The following is an 18,233-nucleotide window of genomic DNA, read 5'->3' as shown; positions in this document are numbered from 1 at the left end:
TTTTGCATAATTTAATTTTTTAGCCCACGAGTTGATGAAATCAAGAAAGTTTGGGTGGATCATAAGACATTTGGTTTGTCGATGCGAGTGTTTGGCACTATTTCCAAATATACTCTAGATGTCATGGGACAAGCAGTTATGGCAGAACAGTTTGAGAAAGATCGTCTTGGGCTTCTCCCACAGGGTTTTTGGTACAGACACATCGTGCCATATGAAACATCTGTAAGTTTTATCCATCCCTACCACATTAACATACACGCATTCCTATATTCTTTTTTTATCCTATATATGCGCTCCGATGTTTTTTTTGTAAATGTTCATTGTTTTTTATGAAGAAAATATTCCAAACCTCTAATTTTGATGCGTCAAAAGCAACAAAGCTTCTTACTGAGTACAATGTAGATAAGATGGATTTGGTATGCTCATTTCGCTACCTATTTCTCTACATTTATTTTTTTTGTTTTTTTAGCTAGAATCATTTTTTATTACATGATATATGATGCATTGACTTTCTTTTTTCTCAAAAACATAGGTTTTCCTGCCACTACATCACGATCAGTTCTGGTATTTGATTGTTGCCAACTTTAGACACAGAAGATTTGAGGTTTAGTGCCCTAATTTGGAACTAGATTCAGTCCGAAGCACTGCTGAAAAAGTTATTCAGTCCGAAGCACTGCTGAAAATGTTATCTTCAGTTTTAAGATGACTTTTAAGTATGCATACCCCCGGTCCACAGCACTCAGCATTTTTGAGATGACAACTACCTTTCGCAGCGTCACATGGTCAAAAAACTAGTTGAGTTCTTTTCCTCCCCCTAGCATCAGATTTACCTTTAGATAATTTTTTTTACTTAAGAGTCTCTAACATGTGCTTTGTAAAGTTTTTGTACCAACGGAGCAAAAGGTTTTGAAATGTGTGTTTTTTTTCAAAGCTTTGAATTTGTCATTTGAGAGTTTCTCATATTCAATCTCAAAGATTTTTAGACGTTTTACTTAAAAGTTGGAAATGCACAAAGTTATTTTATACAAAATTTTCCACTCATTAGAAGGGAAAAATAGTTAAAAGTGTTTAATATATTCTTTATAAAGTTTGTAACACCTGCTTATAAAGTTAATAGTTTTTAGCTTTATAAAGTTAAAATTTACTTAAAAGTTTGTAACACCTGCTTATAATTTTTTTGAAATATCCATGTATAAAGTTTTGTATTTACTAGCATAGATCCTTAAATTTAACTTACTCACAGAGTTCTTGATTCAGTGCTTTCATTACGAAGTCGCAGACTCTGGCGTACAAAGTTTGAAAACATGCTAGTACAAAGTTTTTTTTTTCATTTTTCTCCATGCAGCGCATGCTCTGAATTAAAGTTTGATTTCAACATGTTCATATCTACAAATACATATAGTTCCTAAGTTTTCAATATGCAATTTTTTTTCTAAAGTTTTTTGATATACAATATCAGAGTTTTTTTGAATATATGATAGCAACAATGTTTCCACAATCATTATACACCTTTCGATTATTATTATTCAAAAGTTATAGGTGTAAGGATCACTGGGGTGTCCGACCCTAGAGGGGGAGGGGGTGAATAGGGTCGCTAATCGCTTTCTATCCTAGGGCTCAATCTATTTGTATAAGATAAACCTAACACGTCCTACACATGCTAGTTATGACTAAGGTTTATCTATGCTACTCTCTACTTACCCCTAAAAGACTTGCAACCTATAACCAATCCTAATCAAACTAACTAGGAAAATAAAGGCACGCAAGATAGAGTAAATACGGAAACGTAATACGGTAAGTAAAGAGGTAAGGGAGAGAATATGCAAACTCCCGTGAAGAGACCAAGACACACGATTTAACGTGATTCGGTTAGGACACCAAGTCCCTCCCTACGTCCACGGCCACTTGTCCAACACGAACAAGTGTGATGCCGAGTCTCTTCGCTTGATCACCGTCTTGCGTTCGCTACCAAGGCTCCCGGCAAGCAAAGGCTAAGTGACCCCAAGTCACCAAGACAAGGTCACCGCCACCGTCTCTCTCGAAGTGTCACCAACGGCACCGTCTTCACTATTGGAGCTTCTCACCAAGAGGGGTCTCCTTCCCCGCACAAAGTGTCATTGCCTCTCCACACCAAGCCAGAGGGACACACGACGAGTACAATGATTGCTTGCCGCAGCAAGACTTCTCTCAAGGGAGCTATCATAAGAACTAATCCCTATTACAAGCACTAAGCACTCTCACAAGTGTGCTCAAGCCTATATGATGTACAATGAAGCTCTAAGGTGGTTGGAGGTGTTCTTCAAGTGTAGTATGCTTCAGCAACTCCAGCAACCTCAAATGTCCCGGCCTTGGGGGTATATATAGCCCACACACCCCAAAAGTGCCGTTGGGAAAGGCTGACAAAATTCCTTAACGCCGGTTAAACCGACGCTCCAGTTTTGTCACCACCGGTTTAACCGGTGAGTGTACTTTCCCTTCTTCTAGCCGTTACAGTCTTCCAACGGCTACTTGATCAATCAACCGACGCTCTTGAAATCACCGTCGGTTTAACCGGTGAGTGCAAGCACAGAAACCCCCGAAAAATGGAGTCTCTGGACAACTGCACCGACGCTCAATTTTGAGCATCGTCGGTTTAACCGGTGTTAAACCCTAGCCTCAGCTTCTGGGTCCATTGCACCGACGTATTCAACTTTCCTAACGTCGGTTCAACCGGTGATACTAAACTTCCTGGTGTGCTCCAAGTCAATGCACCGACGTATGTAATTTTCTCAGCGTCGGTTTAACCGGTGATACTAAAGTATCTCTGTCTTGATTTCTTTGACTTGGATTTCTTCACGGTCTCTTCAATTCTTGTCCTTTGGACCACCGTAGGGGCGGCCCTTCGGTCCTAGCTACGCCAATCTTCTCTTTGTCATCACTTGAACCTAAAAGCCTGAGAATGGTTATCTTAACAATCATACTAGTCCAAGTGTTGTGTGTGTCATCAATCGCCAAAACATTATATTGAAATATGGCATGAGAGACCATTTTTGCTACAATCTCCCCTTTTTGGTGATTGATGACAACACAACCAAAGCAAGCAAGATGAATTGCAAGGATATGAAATTGATACCAATGTGAAAAGTTAGAAACTACTTAGCTTGCTCGGATGACATTTCAATGCTCATTTTAAAAGCCACCGGTATTTGAAATTGATACCAATTGTAGAACAATGGCTTGTGTGTGGTTTGAACCATATGAGCAATGAAAAAATTTTGTACCTTAGTCCATGGGATCATCAATTTTCACTTCTCCCCCACATTGACTAAGTACCTCCCCCTATCACCATGCATCCTTTTGCATTGCATTTTCCATTCCTCCCCCTTGCTAATGGCATCATTTACTCCAAACTATTTGCTTGCTTTTAGGGTATATTTCTCCCCCCTTTGTCATGAAACACCTAAAAGCTTCATAACCACTAGCAACAAGGAGCATTAGTAGCAAAAGAAATTCACTAGTGATAGAGTGTTAAACCTAGCCATGCCTCCCTATATCATTTATCTCTTTAACCCTTGGGAGTTGTGGCTTGGTCTTCTTCCCTTGTCCAATCTTTCTTGATCAATTGATACCAATTGTAAGGTTAATTGCAATGTGCATCATCTAAATATCGAAGGATTGAGTGTATTACCATATGGACTAAGGGAGTGTGACTACAACAAATATCACTTTGAAAGCATGTTAGTCACAAAAACACAAGCTATTGAGTTAGCTCCCCCTAAATGTGTGCAATAGTGTTTGAATCACCTAACCAAATGTATGCACTTGTATTTCACATAGTGGGGATCAAACTCTACAACTTGAAAAACATGGCACCAATTGAAACAACATACCTTTGTTGAATTTGAGATACCACTTGTAAGATTTTATTTGTGGAAGGTGGTACCATTTTGAAGTGCATGTGCCATGCAGGAGTGGTGCATTTCACACCAAGATTAAGCTCATGTAGAATGCTTCAAGAATAAACATATGATAGTCTAGGATTGCATATAAAATGAAAGATACCAATAGTAAAGATAAGATCAAGCAATCCTAGAGAGGCATTGAGCTACAATGATGCATGAAGGATATCAAATGAATTGAGATTATCCTTTTACCTTGCTCATTACCTCATATGCAGAGGAGGGGAATTTGGGTCACTAATATTTAATCCACAACTTGGCTTTATTTCAACTTTGCATGATGCATCCCTACTCATGCATCCCAAACCTTGTCAATACTCCAAATTCCCCGTTGCACTTGTTTGGTGCCTAAGTCTTACGGACCCAAACCTTTTGAGAGCCATCCATGGTATGAATAATATCCTTGGGCACCCAAATAGGCCGGTTCCATCCATATATTCTCCACCCCATGACATGAGCTACCACCTTGCCATTTTTCTTCTTTTCAAGTATGTAGTGGTTGCTCTTTTGCTTGTTCTTGTGGGTGAGCTTGGTGTACATGTATGACACCTTCAAGTATGGAGATGTGTTTTTCTTGATCTCCTTAGCCTTCTTGTGTCCCTTCTTGCTCTTGTTCAAGTTCTTGGGCTTGTCATTTTCTTTGCCCTTTGCTTTGCCCTCTTTCTCCTTGCATTGGTAGAACTTGTGGCCTTCTTTGCAACACTTGAAGCAAGTCACGGTTTCTCCCTTCTCAAGCTTCTTCACGCCCGCGGAGGTCTTATCTTGAGAAGGTTGGACTTGCTCTTGAGTGTACTTTCCTTTGAGCCACCTCAAGTCCGCCATTAGCCTTCCTACCTCTTGTTTAAGCTCATCATTTTCCTTAGCAATGACATCATCACAAGTTTCTACAATCACATCCTCATTGCAAGGGGTTAGATCACAAGAGGTAGACGCATCTACCTTGACAATGGGAATAGCACAAGGAATATTGCAAGGAAAAGATTTATCCAATGATAATTCACTTTTAGATTCAAAGCTCTCATATTTTATTTTAAGTTTTTTATGCTCATTGTCTAACAAATTGAATTTGTTTAGCAAGTTCTCATATATTGAGACAAATGAAGCATGAAGTTTTTCTTTACTCTTGAGAGCTTTGATTTCTTCATTTTGTTTAGTGAGATATTCTTGTTGATTATGGAGAAGTGTCATCATCTCACTAATTTCATCAGTTTCAACATCGGATTCATCATTGGAGGAGGAGTCATCACTTACATCATTATTACCTAGTGCCATAAGACACATGGGTGGTGGTGATAATCTCCGAGGGCGATGGGCGGTGGAGCTCTTGGAATTTTTCTTGTGACTTGAGCTTTCACCACTTTTCTTGTGCTTGTAGATGGCGGAGAGAGCTTGAGATCTTGATTTGTTCTTTTTCTTCGCCATCTTCTCCATCCCAACCGCACTCCCTCAAATGAGTGTTTTGTACCCAAGCTCATAGAGCTCATGTACATGCTCGGCAATCTTGCGGTGGTAGTATAGCACGGCCCTTGGATATTCTTCATCACTTGAACTAGATTCATCATCACTATCTTCCTCATCCTCTTCTTCTTGTTCACTTGAGCTTGATGAGTCTTGTTGCCTTGGTTGGTGCTTGCATGAGTGCTTGGCGGCGAGACTCTTTTTGCTTGAAGAAGAGGTGGACTCTTGCTCTTTCTTCTTTGTCATCCCCATACTATATTCATGGGCAATGATTTGATTGATGACTTGGTTGGGTGTAAGCTTGACCAAGTCTTCCTTTTGCAAGAGTGTATTGATGATGTCGTAGTCGGGCTTGCGAAGGTTTCGGAGAATCTTGCGGTTGATTTCTTCATCTTTAACTTGATTGAGACCTAAGGCATTGATTTCATTGACAAGAGTGTTTAATCGTGAGTACATGTCATGAGCATTTTCATTTGGAAGTTGCTTAAAGCTACTAAGCTCCTCGCCGAGAAAATGATATTTTTGATTGGCAACATCATTTGTGCCCTCATGATTCTCGACAATTTGCTTTCATAGCTTATGAGCATTTTCATTAGCAAAAACACGATTAAACACACTATCACATAACGAGGACAATAGAATTGATTTAGCAATGACATCATATTGTCTCTCGGCCTTATTCTTGTTTTTCATGCCTAATTCGGTGACACGCCAAACATCAAGCCCACGGCTTGGAGATGTGCTTGCATAAGCACATTCCATCGTGGAAAACCCGTGCCATCGAAAAACGGAGCCCTATCGGTACTCATCCCTTCCCCGGACATGATACTCACTCGACGGTGAAGTCGACGGGCCTCCTACGAGCTTTCTTACAAATTTACCAATGGAATTGGCTAATCCTCGTAAGAGGTGTGAGACCAGGCTCTGATACCAATTGTAAGGATCACCGGGGTGTCCGACCCTAGAGGGGGAGGGGGTGAATAGGGTCGCTAATTGCTTTCTATCCTAGGGCTCAATCTATTTGCATAAGATAAACCTAACACGTCCTACACATGCTAGTTATGACTAAAGTTTATCTATGCTACTCTCTACTTACCCCTAAAAGACTTGCAACCTATAACCAATCCTAATCAAACTAACTAGGAAAGTAAAGGCACGCAAGATAGAGTAAATGCGGAAACGTAATACGGTTAGTAAAGAGGTAAGGGAGAAAATATGCAAACTCCCGTGAAGACACCAAGACACACGATTTAACGTGGTTCGGTTAGGACACCAAGTCCCTCCCTACGTCCACGGCCACTTGTCCAACACGAACAAGTGTGATGCCGAGTCTCTTCGCTTGATCACCGTCTTGCGTTCGCCACCAAGGCTCCCGGCAAGCAAAGGCTAAGTGACCCCAAGTCACCAAGACAAGGCCACCGCCACCGTCTCTCTCGAAGTGTCACTAACGGCACCGTCTTCACTATTGGAGCTTCTCACCAAGAGGGGTCTCCACCCCCGCACAAAGTGTCGTTGACTCCCCACACCAAGTCGGAGGGTCACACGACGAGCACAATGATTGCTTGCCACAGCAAGACTTCTCTCAAGGGAGCTCTCGCAAGAACTAATCCCTATTACAAGCACTAAGCACTCTCACAAGTGTGCTCAAGCCTATATGATGTACAATGAAGCTCTAAGGTGGTTGGAGGTGTTCTTCAAGTGTAGTATGCTTCAGCAACTCCAGCAACCTCAAATGTACTGGCCTTGGGGGTATATATAGCCCACACACCCCAAAAGAGCCATTGGGAAAGGTTGACAAAATTCCTTAACGCCGGTTAAACCGACGGTCCAGTTTAGTCACCACTGGTTTAACCGGTGAGTTTACTTTCCCTTCTTCTAGCCGTTACAGTCTTCCAACAGCTACTTGATCAATCAACCGACGCTCTTGAAATCACCGTCGGTTAAACCGGTGAGTGCAAGCACAGAAACCCTCGAAAAATGGAGTCTCTGGACAACTGCACCGATGCTCAATTTTGAGCATCGTCGGTTTAACCGGTGTTAAACCCTAGCCTCTGCTTCTGGGTCCATTGCACCGACGTATTCAACTTTCCTAACGTCGGTTCAACCGGTGATACTAAACTTCCTGGTGTGCTCCAAGTCAATGCACCGACGTATGTAATTTTCTCAGCGTCGGTTTAACCGGTGATACTAAAGTATCTCTGTCTTGATTTCTTTGACTTGGATTTCTTCACGGTCTCTTCAATTCTTGTTCTTTGGACCACCGTAGGGGCGGCCCTTCGGTCCTAGCTACGCCAATCTTCTCTTTGTCATCACTTGAACCTAAAATCCTGAGAATGGTTATCTTAACAATCATACTAGTCCAAGTGTTGTGTGTGTCATCAATCGCCAAAACATTATATTGAAATATGGCATGAGAGGCCATTTTCGCTACAATAGGTAGTAGTACAAATGAGAATTTTGTTAGTAATCTGCAGTTTTTTTCTGCCTTCTTCTATTTGTTGCACACAGCTGCGATAGCGGTATATTTGTTATGAAACTCATGCAAAGCCATGATGGCGACAAGCAACACCTGTTCAAACCAGTGAGTACACTTATCCTCACCCCCATCTCCATTTTTTTTCAAGGTTCATGAGTACTCAAAAATACATTTACTTACTTATTCAAATATGTGAGTTTCATATTTTAAAGTTTTGGGACTACAAAGTTTGTTAGTGTGCTAGTACAAAGTTTACAGTTTCAGATATCAAAGTTTTCCGGATCAGCAAAATGTAATTATGTGCTAGTACAAAGCTCATAGTTTTAGATTTCAAAGTTTTCTTTTTTCTTGTTGTTTGTTTGTGGGTGTGTGGGGGGGTGAGGTGGGGGGGTGGCTATAGCAGTTTTACTAGTGTGCTAGTACAAAGTTTAATGTTTTCAGTTTTCCAAGGTTTTGGGGGGGGGGGGGACCAGGGGAGTCTATTATTGTGCTACTACAATGTTCATAGTTTTTCATTTTTCAAAGTTTCTATGGCTGCAAAACTTGATTACTGTGGTACTACAAAGTTCATGGTTTTGTTTTCCAAAGTTTTTTTTGGAGCTGCAAAAGTTCATAGGTTCGTATTTCAAAGTTTTGTGGGAAGCTAAAAAAATTTATTAATGTCATAGTAAAAATTTCATAGCCTTAGGTTCAAAAGTTTTTCAAACTAATACGAAACTCCCCTTACTGTAATATAAAGTTTATAGCTTCAGAGTTCAAAGTTTTTGAGAACTATAAACCAGAGTTCATAGGTTCTCTTTTCTAATGTAGAAAATATCTTAAATAGAATTTTGTGTTTTTTCTCTCGCATAGGAAGATGCAAAACCACTGCGTGAATGCATATCCTACTACTTGCTGACACACCCATGCAACGAAAAGTACGAAACTCTTGTCGAGATAAAAAATATATTAAACATGTATGTAAGTTCATCTATGAATATCTTTTTTCTGTTCAGTTTGCAAACTTATTATATATAACAGTTGAGCACAAGAGTTACATTTTCATTTCCAAATTTTTTTCAAAGCGTGACCATCGAGTTCTATAAGTGAAGATGGTGGTGTGCAGTTTTATGGTTAAAAAAAAGATGACCTTATTGGATAAATATTATGGACGCATTGTTTATTCCACGTTCGAGAACAACAGCCAATCAGTTTTTCCTTTATTTTTTTAAAAAAATTCACCCCCTGTATGCCTGAGCATGAGATTCTGGAGAATTGTTCCACATTTTAATTAAATATTTGGGACCTTTTTGTTTCTATTTTCTCAATGTTCTACATTCATATGTATGTGAAACCCCCCGCCCATTTTACTCACCCACACACCCGCTGTCCCAAAAAATAAAAAGGTAGAAGGCAGAGTAAGCAAGGAACCAACGTCAAATGCTATTCGCTGCTACTTACTGGCGCTGCACATGCGCTGCTTGCTACCCATAGCGCTCGTTCGCCGCTTCCTTGCCGCAGCGCGCGATCGCCAACTAGCGGCCCCCGCGGAATTGGATTCCCGAACTGTGAATCCAGTCGGGCAATCATCCTAATCGATTTCGGTCCTGTTCCAAAATTTATAATATTATTTTAATAGATAAAAATAGAAATAGTAAAAAAATAATTGCAGATTTAAGTGCCTTTCGGCCACCCAATGGTCAAATTGAAGAGCCGACATCCACGTGGATGCCTACGTGATCCTCTTGAGGCCTTGCTGACCACGGTCACAGTAGGCACTGAGAGGGCCTAACGTCTGTTGAATGGCCGACAGGACCCAATCGCGTGTCCGTGGCAGCCGCTGCCTGTGTCAGCCCAAAGAGGCCTGTACCTATCAGCTAACCAAAAGCCGATAGGTTCCTATCAGCTAGCAACCTAAGAGCTGACAGGATCCTCCCCACTACTATGCCTATATATACGTGTTGCCGGTGCATTTCTACTAACTACACCACAAGAATTTAGATGGAGTAGTAATGTCTAGTGTAGGATCATTACTGGAAAGGGTTTTGGTATTGGGAGAGAAAAGGGGGAAGGAATGGACTTCTGATAGTGTAGGAGGGGTTCGTTGGTCCTGATTTCTTTCCAGAAGCAATGTTTGAGTCTGCAGATCATAGGAAGAGAGATTTCACCTAGGATACATCTCTCATAGGATATGATAACCGCAAAGAGGAGTGACCAAAATGCATGCATGGTGAGGACTGCTTATTAGTGAAGACGTGCGACAGTGCGACAGATAGAATTCATCGTTTCTTCAAATGCCCACAAGCATGGGTAATTAGTATCAGTACTGGTCTATTCAATACGTTTGTCATGGGCAATTAGTATCAATACTGGTCTATTCAATACGTTTGTCTTGCTTTCTGCTACAACTTACATGATATTTCTTTTCCAGTTTTCCGCTGCTCCCAAAAACTACAGGTTCGTTAGGTGGGTTGATCCACCTCCAATTATCCGCATCAGGAGTACATCGAATATCTGCAGACTTGTATCTTTGATCTTGAAAGAGAAGTGAGCCACAATAATAAGAACGATGAAGAGGATGACAACAGCAATGGTGGTAGTTCACAGGAGGAACTATACAATATTCTATATTGCAACTACCCCTGTCACAAGAACAAGGGGCCTCTGGTTCCCAGCCGCCACCACCACCACCACCACCTACAATGGGCGGATACTTTGGAGAAGGTACAATTCAATTTGCTATGTGGGGCCACTACTAGGAGTGGCCTATCCTGCTACATCCATGTGTTTGTTGCTGTATTTAGTTACCTAAGGCATCTTAGGTTTAGTCCAGGATCTTTTTACCTTTGTTTGGTAGAGGTTCTCACATGCCAAATCATGTGTTATGTGTGTTAAATTTGTAATGTACTATACTTTGTTAATCATTGTGCCAGTTCATCTTGAATGCATTTGTCTAAATTGTCCAATACGCTTGCAAAGCTCTAAGCTTCGACATGGACATGTAACATCCGTATGAAAAGACTATACTCTGCAAAGGATTCGGGTACGAGAGCAATAATGCAAGTCCCAGTGCAATGTCTTTTCCTAGCATTGTCTAACTTGTAATAAGTGATCTGCACTCCATTATGTGAAGGGCCTATACGTGATGTGTACGTTGGTCGGCCCCATCTTTCATTGTTCGTATGTAGCATCCAATGCTGGCGTACTTCATATCAGGGAAAAAACTCGATGTAGTATGGAGAAATCATGTCCGCCTGGAAAGCTACGTTGGGAACAGTGTGATGTCATCCTGGAAAGGCTATGCAATGGAAAAGCGAGTCATCCAGCTGTCACATCAGTCTGAAAAGGCTATGTTGTGGAAGGGCGAGTCATCGAGTTGTAACGTCTTCCTGAAGAGGCTACAACTAGCCTAGAAGTATATGATAAAGTTGACTCGTTCAATAAATTCCCGGCTTGGATTACAAAATTACAAATGCTGGTTAGGTCATGAAAATCTCATAGAGGGCCATCGTGTTGCTACTACTATGGTACATCACGTAGGCCTATAATCGAATCGGTAGTCTTAAACAATAAATTGCCATGGCATGTACATGGAACACGATAACCTCGTGTTCGAACTAGATCTAACATGCCTTAGGGAATGTGAAATGCTGGGATTACTTGCTGGTACATTACCTAGTGCATCGGGGATACTTCCCCTTCCTAATTGCCACGTCTAACAGAACCGCCCAAATTAAACCGGCTCAAGTGCACTTACTATCATCTTAATGGTTAATCAAGTTACCACACACTTAAAACAGTGTAATCCGGTCGTCTGTCGGGTTAAGGATCAAAAACACTGGAAGTCTCGCACGAAGACGAGCACAGATGATTACAAGCAGACAAAAGTTCTCAAAGCTAATTTACAATGCGGAGTTTTACAAACAAGTTTACGTAAAATATCAGAGTTCAAAATGCAGCGGAAATTAAATAGAAGTTTAGTTTAGAAAAAATATCGATAGCTACGATGACATGAGGATGTCACATCGAGCCCACCGATGTGAATCCTGGTTAGCTCCAACTAGCAGCAGTTACCTGAAAACAGGGTGACAACAAACCCTGAGTATACTAATACTCAGCAAGTCTTACCCGACTATGGTATATACTTAGCCGACTCCTAGACATGCAAGGCCTCTGGCTCTGGAGTTTATTTGCTGAAAAGCTACTAAAAATTGGATCCTTACTTTCAATATTTTAGCTCAATTTAAGTTTATCAAGTTCCAACTAGATTTGTTTGAACATCTAGAGCACGCATGGTTGATCACATAATCTTTTCAGAAAACCACAGACATCGCATATTCTCACCTTTCCATTCTTATCTCAAACCTTTACTACGATATGACAAAGTGACCAAGGTTCTCTTAACTGAGAGAGACGGCGAATCGATCCGATTTAACCTTACAAGGTGGACCTAACTCACACAACATGTCCAGCCACGCCGGACCACATATGTCAACTGTTCCCATCATTACCCCGACGTCTGAACCACGCCTGCCAAAACCTGGGTGAATGGGCCCCTCACGGCGAACTCCCAGAGAACCCGAAGGCGGCATACATTCCATCACCCGCCATCATCCCACTCCCAGAGTAGCAAGTCGTAGTTCAAAGTATCGTTGCAAATCAGATAATTAGCTTACTGGTTTCGACTACCTCCTACTTCCGGCATGTGGTTAGTACTGTTCAAACTCTGTCAACACTGCCAACAATGGTACGGTCCTCAATCGACACAGGCGGAGGCTTACTTTCCATCCCTTTTCATATCCAGAACCAACTCATCTCCGCCCGGTCTCCATTTCTCTTTACTCATTAATTCATTTCCAAGCCACTTGCCATAAGAAACAAGATCTTAAATCTCGCGAGTGACAGGAATCACTCAACTTCTACCGAGATCCTATTTAGCAAAACATTAAAAACGACACCTGTATACTAGTATAGACTCATAGGTACATAGGAAGAAACATGCATACTAGGGTTCCATACAACTCCTAAAAACGTAAATGCACAAATACTTAAATAAACATTGAATACTGAAATTAGGGTTATGCTCCGGGGCTTGCCTGAGAGTAACACTAAGTTAGTGTTGGTTAGATGGTACTCGCTTGGCGAGCATCTTCCTTTGGTCATGCACATCGGGGTCCATCCATCCATCTTCTAGATGTATCCACCATTCACCGTCATCTAGCTCGGCTCCAGAATCATGTGCTTCACGTCCATGCGTTGTACTTCTAGCGTACCTAAATGAAATACACCAATGCAGATGTCTGGAAGCGTGAAAGTGCAGTAGACGATACAACAAAAAGAATAAGCAAGGTAGGCACAATGTCACGATTGCATGGGCACGAGCATGATGAAATGGAATGCAATGCGACTAAAAGAAAAACATGACTGGGCAATCATTTATTGAGTGAACACAACAAACAAGCTCACAAGATAAAAAGGGTTGGTGCTGCAATAAGAGAATTAAGGTTTAATTTATTTAGCCTGAAGTGTTTCCTTCAAAAAGCAATACTAAACTTATTTTAGAAAAGCTAAGCCACACTGCAGAGCAGGAAGGGTTAGATTAGAACTTTATTTAACTAGCAAGCAAATATAAGCACGAGAACACACTAAGACCAAACAAGCCAACAAAAGCAAGTTCTATAAAAACCACCAACATTCTGGTCCTAAATGATTTAACAAGGTTTACACGTGAACAAAATGAGTTGCTGAATTTACACAAGCAGAAAAACATTTCTTAGCAACAACAATAAAGATAACACTATAGCTAGGAACTAGATATATGAAAAAAAAACTTAGCTTGAGGACATGATCTAGTAACCAAAATTTACCAGCACGATGAGCTATTGATAAAGCATGCAACAATATTTTACCAGCATTTATTGATAATAAAAGTATTTATTTTGGCCTTAATAGGACAAACTGAACAAAAATAGATTTATAAACATGCACATATCTTCTGGTTCTGAATTTTTTACAGTGAACTAAACATGCAAAGAGTAAGCTACTGCAGAAATTTCATAATTTTTCGACTTCTAGAACTGCACATATTAAATAAGAAAGCTAAAAAAGATCGGGCCAAGGAGCACCGGTGGGGCGTGAGGAAGCTCGATGCGGGCTTGGTTTGGGAGGAAGAGGGCCGGAGGAGGAGGCTCCACGGAGCAGGGCGGGCGGCCGGCCAGGGAGGTCACGGCGGCGGTGCTCCGGCGGGTCTGGCGGTAGGGAGGGGGTCGGTGAGCTTCGCTGCGGTGAGTGAATCCCGTTCCCGGGGTCGATTGGAGCCGAGGAGGGTCGGGGAGGGGGTGCTCCACGGTGAGCCGGGGCGGCAGCCATGGCGGCAGCGGCATGCAGGCGTGCGGTGAGCGCGCGGCGACGGTGTTCGCGCGTGCGAGCAGTGGCCTGGGGAGCTCGGGCTCGAGGTGAGGGCGAGAGTGGAGAGGCGAAAATGAAATTGGCTTCGACGGACGGTTTCAGCGGCGACGCGTGGCTCGGCATCGACATCGAGACGGCGACGGCGCGAGCGGAGGACGGTAGGAGCACAGCCGCGTGAGGTGCCAGAAAGGGGTGGTTTCGGACGAAACCAGGGACGTGCAGGGCGGGTTTGGCCAGGGGCACGGCGCGTGGCTGTGACATCCCAAAAATTCACCAAATTAAATCACACGCTAAAAATAATTTTCAAAATCTCTTTTCAAATCATTGAGCTCAGACTTTTCGAAATTGTTTCCCGACCGATCTCCCGGTCGCCCGAAAAACCAATCCCGGCATCCAATCGCTATCCCGTCTCCTGGTTTCCGCTTCGTTCCGCGCGTCACGCCGACCAGCGCGCGTGCGCGTGCAGTCGAGATCGTCGCCGCGATCGGCACCCCAGCCCACGCGCGCACGCCCTGCTCCCGCCTGTGCCCCTGCCCACGCGTCGCACGCGCGGCCCTGTGCGCGGCCCGGGCCGACGCCGCGCCTCCCGTCGATCTGAACAGCGCCGCCCGCCCTGTGTCGCCTCGACGCGAGAGAGCGAGCCAAGCTCGACGTCGGCCACAGCGACCGACCACGTGCTCGCTCCGCCCCTGGATGCCGCCCTCGGTGCGCTCGCCATTCCACGATGGGCGTAAACGGCCGGAGTGCCATTAATGGCGCCCCGCGATGCTCGCCGGCCACCACCACCGGCGCCTCTCCCCCCACCGCCTCGCCACGCCTATAAATAGGCACTCCTCGCGGCCATCCACCACCACAAGCCGCACCGCCACCGTGCCCCTCCTCTCCGGCCTTGCTGAGCCGCCACCTAGAGCCGCCGTGGCCGCCGCCGCCCGCTCTCGTCGCCCCACCTCCCTGCTCCACCCCAACTCGTGCTAGGTAGGGGAATCGAACCCCCACCTCCTCTCTCTTTCCCCTCTCCTCCCGGCCGCCGCCTTCGCCCTGGGCGCCTGAATCAGGCCGCCGCCGGCACGCCACTCCCCCTCCCCTGTTTCCCAGCAGGGAAAGGAGGAAGAATGGGGGGACGTTTATGCCTATACCCCCTGCCTTTTCTATTATTTCATTAAAGGCCCTCCCACCCTCTAGTTCATTTACAAAAGAGCCCTTTTCTATTTTCCCTATTCGCAAATTTAGTTCCAAAAATGCCCCTACACTTTTCCAGAGTGACCCCGATGTTTTCTAAAATTACAACAAAGCCCTTGCCCCTCAAAAATATTTTCAAAAAGGCCCTTGAACCCCGTTCAACCCCTAAACCCCTCTCCGACCTATCATTTTATGTGCCAAACAATATCCGATCGACCTGAAACTTTACCACACCATTCCTATTATGGTTTTAGCCATGCCATTAGGAAACTGTCCAGAGATATTACTCCTATCTTCATATCGTAACTGTTTCCGATTCGAGCTCAACGATAAAACTTTTATTGATTATGTGTTTGTTTGTACGCGTCGTAGATCACGGTGTGAACGAGGGAGAGCCCGTCGAAGAGAAATACTGCGAGCAAGTGAATGAGGACCAGTTCCGCGACCCCGAGCCCGAAGGACAGTACTTCGACCAGGACCTCCCGGAAGGCTTTGAAGACGGCAAGTTCAATCCCGCCCTTTGATGCATGTTTTGTCCTAGTTTTTATAAACACAACCTATTGGCCTATTTTATAAAATTGCATATGCTTTGCCTGATGAAAACATGGTTGGCATTTTTGAAAGATGAGTTTAGACGGGATGGATGTCATTTCTGTGTGATTTGCCGATTGGTGTGCTCGTGCCTGTGTGGCAAAGCAAGGAAGGGAGATATACATCTTGTCACAACTAAGGACCGAGTTGGTGTGTCATCTCACCTAACTCCACTATCGTGCAAACCACTCGACCGTTGAATGGGCAACGGCTTAGCATAAACCCCACTAGTTAGTCTGATAGCCATCAGGAGAGCTGAGAGCAACAGGTGATCAAGGAGAAGGGATTAGCTCTGTGTGACTTATGCCCCGGTTAAAACCTCTGTGATAGGTCAATGACCCCTTGGTGGATCTCGTGATGGCTAGTCAGGTCTAGCTAAGGTGGGTAATGGCTTTGTTGGGATCTGCACCGACACTACGGTGATCGAGCTGTGGTACCCCACTGGTGGGTAAAGTTGCACACCTCTGCAGAGTTAAAACCTATTCGAATAGCCGTGCCCACGGTACTAGGCGAGTTACGGTGTGGTCACATAACTAGTGTTTATTTTGGGATGGGTTGGCATGAGTTGTTTTGGGAATGTGTCCGGCAGTTGTGCCGTGTGCTACGGCGGATGAGGAGTCTGGTAGCAGCTTAAAATTTGGGTCATGTGTGGGCCAACATTATGTGTTATTCGGTACAAAGGAAAACTTGCTTTGAAAATCCTTTCTTTCAAATGAACCCATGCATAAAAGATTGCTTTCCGCAAATTAAACCCTAGCCTTATCCTTGATTTATCCTGTGCATTATATTCTGTTTATACCCCCTCCGTGGGTGTGGTTGGACTTGCTGAGTACGTTTGTACTCACCCCATTCTTAATTTTTACAGAGAAAGATCCAGACTTCGTTCCCGAAGACGTCGAGTAGAGGTTCCGTCCTGCACCCAACCTTGCATGTGGATTAGGGTCACCCGCAGGATGTTCCGCATGGCGCAAGACTATGATGACCCCCTTTTCGTAGTTAATATCGTGGTGTGGGTGTTAGTTGTTATCCTTGCGATAGTGGCGCTTCACTGCCCACTTCCGTGTAGAGTTGTACGGTGATGTACCATCTGATGTAATAAAAGTGTTATTAGCCTCCTGGGACTGATATTGTATCACTTTTAAGTCTTCTCTTATGAGGGGACGCTTCAGGTGGTATCAAAGCCGTAGGTTGGCCGTAGGACGTGACCCTAGGAGCGAAACCCATCTTCAGGCCCTTTTCACATTAGGATTTTTCATTACTCAATCCTTTTTCCACACAAACACTCACCATTGGTTCTTGCCCTGTTCCAGATGGCTGACAATGGATGGAGTGGCGGAATCTGCCACGCAGAGCCCGGCCTTCCTAAGTTATTGATACTCAGCCTAGAACGCATCGGAGTGGTGGACCCACCGGAGTATGTCTACCGGGAATACGACTCCAGGGGCACTCTTTGATGCGACGTGATGATTTTCGTGGGGAGAAGCACCCGCTACCCTGACGTAGACCCCTGGTTCATCTCCACCACAGGCTTTCGCTTCCCTGACACCTACCGAAAAGCCGCCCGTAAAACCCTGCGACGTCTGCGTGTGATCTACAAGCATCATCTTCAGCAGACCCCTATGGGATTTTTTCCCGCCTACTGAAGGAAGAGGACGCACATGGATTGCCCGGATGAGAGGACTTGGGAGAGAGGAAGAGGACTTAGAAGATACGGTCTCCCACCTGTCCATCTACCTCACCGGCCTGGATGAACTCTACCACGAACAAGTGGCACAATTGAAGCAACAAATCCACAGGGCGGAAAAGACAACCCAAGAACTAGAGGAACAACGGACAAGAGCCGCACACGCCGAGTATTCCCTAGCCGCTCTCCAAGCCCAAATGCAAGAATACGAGGCTCGCAGATGAATAGGTGGGTGGATAGAGGAAGAAGAAGAACCCGAAGAAACCCAATGGGATAAAAGTACTCAGACCGAAGATGATGTGATGGATCAGTGTCTTCCACCAAAGAAGCGCCCGATCCGGATCGAGGAAGAGTCCCCATGATAAGAGTAGCACTCCAAGCTAGAACCCTATCCTAATAATCGTGTATCCCTGAAATCTGTATCCCACCACGTTGTAATAATAAATACCATCTACCCCCTTTCATACCCAAATATTTGTGCAAGCTTGTTCACCCTATCTTTGTTTTTCAGATGGCTGAG

At 44.0% G+C, this 18,233-nt stretch overlaps 1 protein-coding gene across 18 annotated transcripts in view; it reads left to right on the top strand.

Annotated features, from left to right (window-relative positions):
- Window positions 1-8,774, top strand: part of LOC120651171 — a 29,268-nt gene extending 20,494 nt beyond the window's left edge. For 14 of the 18 annotated variants that reach the window (XM_039928573.1, XM_039928570.1, XM_039928568.1 and 11 more), the window contains 5 exons: window positions 24-222; window positions 336-416; window positions 533-794; window positions 7,905-7,977; window positions 8,725-8,774. The gene's annotated coding sequence lies outside the window, so the exon portion shown is untranslated. The remainder of the gene's footprint in view (window positions 1-23; window positions 223-335; window positions 417-532; window positions 795-7,904; window positions 7,978-8,724) is intronic. The other 4 variants (XM_039928564.1, XM_039928565.1, XM_039928567.1 and 1 more) reach the window with 4 other exon arrangements.
- Window positions 8,775-18,233: the final 9,459 nt, after the last annotated feature.

Source organism: Panicum virgatum, chromosome 9K (assembly GCF_016808335.1).
Source record: "Panicum virgatum strain AP13 chromosome 9K, P.virgatum_v5, whole genome shotgun sequence".
Classification (NCBI taxonomy): Eukaryota; Viridiplantae; Streptophyta; class Magnoliopsida; order Poales; family Poaceae; genus Panicum; species Panicum virgatum.
Note: the sequence above shows the minus strand (reverse complement) of the source record. Positions and strands in the feature narration are given on the sequence as shown.